We start from the raw sequence: 2,500 nt of genomic DNA on the forward strand, positions 1-2,500 counted from the left end.
AATTCTGTGCAAATATGACACTAAATACAATACAGTGACAGTGGTGTGTGTGTGTGTGTGTAAAGTGCAATGTGTGTGCAGTGGATGTGCATTATGTGTGTGTGTGTGTGTGTGTGTGTTTGATCTTATGTTTGTGTGTGGCTGTGTGCACAGTCTGTGTGTGTGCGTGTGCGTGTGTGTGCGTGTGCGTGTGCGTGTGTGTGTGTGTGTGTGTGTGTGTGTGTGTGTGTGTGTGTGTGTGTGTGTGTGTGTGTGTGTGTGTGTGTGTGTGTGTGTAGTGGGCAGTCAGGTAGCAGGCAGTTGGTGTTATTTGTTCACGAGTCTGACTGCCTGGGGGGAACTTATTAGATGCTAGATGACAAAGCTTGTGTATTTTGTATTGTGTGTTAGTGTACACAGACTGTGTGTATGTGTGTTGGTGTATGTAGTATGGATTTGGGCACCATGAGTAATGTTTTCCCAGATCAAGTACTCACATTAATTATTATTGAGTAGACTGTGTGTGTGTTGGTGTATATTGTGTCCATGTGTGTGTTGGTGTATATTGTGTCCATGTGTGTTGGTGTGTGTATATTGTGTCCATGTGTGTTGGTGTGTGTAGATTGTGTCCATGTGTGTTGGTGTGTGTAGATTGTGTCCATGTGTGTTGGTGTGTGTAGATTGTGTCCATGTGTGTTGGTGTGTGTAGATTGTGTCCATGTGTGTTGGTGTGTGTAGATTGTGTCCATGTGTGTTGGTGTGTGTAGATTGTGTCCATGTGTGTTGGTGTGTGTAGACTGTGTGTGTATGTTGATGTATGTATATTGTGTGTTGGTGATGTGTGTAGATTGTCTGTGTGTTGATGTATGTAGACTGTGTAGAGAGTGTGTGTGTAGGTTGCTTCTATGTATGTGTGTGTGTGTGTATGTGTGTGTATGTAGGTTGCTGTGTGTGTGTGTGTGTGTGGGTTGCTTGCTTCTATACGTGTATATGTGTGTATGTAGGTTGCTGTGTGTAGGTTGCTGTGTGTGTGTAGGTTGCGCTTGCTGCTATATGTGTGTGTACGTGTGTATGTAGGTTGCTGTGTGTAGGTTGCTGTGTCTGTGTGTGTAGATGTGTCTGTGTATGTGTGTATGTAGGTTGCTGTGTGTGTGTGTGTGTGTGTAGGTTGCTTGCTTCTATATGTGTGTGTGTGTGTATGTAGGTTGCTGTGTGTGTGTGTGTGTGTGTAGGTTGCTTGCTTCTATATGTGTGTGTGTGTATGTAGGTTGCTGTGTGTGTGTGTGTTGGTTGCTGTGTGTGTGTGTGTGTGTGTGTGTGTGTGTGTGTGTGTGTGTGTGTGTGTGTGTGTGTGTGTGTGTGTGTGTGTGTGTGTGTGTGTGTGTGTGTGTGTGTGTGTGTGTGTGTGTGTGTGTGTGTGTGTGTGTGTGTGTGTGTGTGTGTGTGTGTGTGTGTGTGTGTGTGTGTGTGTGTGTGTGTGTGTGTGTGTGTGTGTGTTGCTCCATGTGTGCTGCTCTCCGCTCGGCCCTGTTCCCACGTGGCTCCAGGCTGCAGGGAGTTGACCTACAAGCCCCTCAATAACAGACCCTGCGGCCCCCTGCTGGGGGGCGTGACCCCGGGGCCTGGGGGAGGCAGCTCTCCATCTTTGTTCCTAGCAGGTGGAAGGGACCTCTGGCTTTGACCCCTAAACGAACACCAAAGCTGGCCAAAGCGGGGGTCACGGCCAACGTTTGGCTCCTTTTTTTTTTTTTGTTTAAAATAGTTTTTTAGCCCTTTAAAGGATTTCTGGACTCTAAAATGAAAAGTAAAAAAATTCAATAAAAAAATAAAAAAAACATTAGAATGGTTCAACAGCAACGTCTCTCTCCAGAAATCATGACCCGGTTACTCAAGATAATCCACAGACCTTGTTGTAGGAACTACTTTCTACCGAAGTACACCAGGGAGAGAGAGAGTGGAGCGTTTTAGGGTTGTTTATTCCTTTCGAGCAATAGGTACCATGCGGTAAGATAAACAACACAGAATGTTTGATAGTGCGAGCAGGAGCGCTCCTCGTTCTCCACAGGAACGTCCGGGCGGCCGGCGTCTCGATAGACAGCGTAGGCCGGCAGCAGGTGGTCCTGGGCACAGGGAGAACAAATGTTAGAGCAAGGTAGGCAATTTAGAACAGAGCAGCAAGGTAGGATACGTCCTCGTACCTAGGTAGGTTTAGCAACACTCGGACGATGAGTGGCAGGATCCGTGGAGTGTATCACCCGCCGATTGACGGCAGTTGACAGCGTGTGAACTAGGGGTCGGGAAAAAAATCGATACGTAGTAGTATCGCGATACTTTGCGTGGCGATACTGTATCGATACAGGGACGCCAGGTATCGATATTTAATTATTTGTAAAAAAAAAAAAAAAATTGTATAAGGAAGTTGCATTGTTCATTTCAATATTTCAATACCTGTAATAGTAGAGTAGTCCACACACACACACACACACACACACACACACACACACACACACACACACACACA

The 2,500-nt window shown here is 46.1% G+C and overlaps 1 protein-coding gene across 1 annotated transcript in view; it reads left to right on the top strand.

Annotated features, from left to right (window-relative positions):
- mipol1 (mirror-image polydactyly 1) overlaps positions 1 to 2,500 on the top strand; it is a gene marked incomplete at its 3' end in the record, with an annotated part of 109,646 nt that overhangs the window by 19,006 nt on the left and 88,140 nt on the right. The window lies entirely within an intron of this gene.

This window comes from Notolepis coatsorum (assembly GCF_963971535.1).
Source record: "Notolepis coatsorum genome assembly, chromosome: 2".
In the NCBI taxonomy this organism is placed as follows: domain Eukaryota; kingdom Metazoa; phylum Chordata; class Actinopteri; order Aulopiformes; family Paralepididae; genus Notolepis; species Notolepis coatsorum.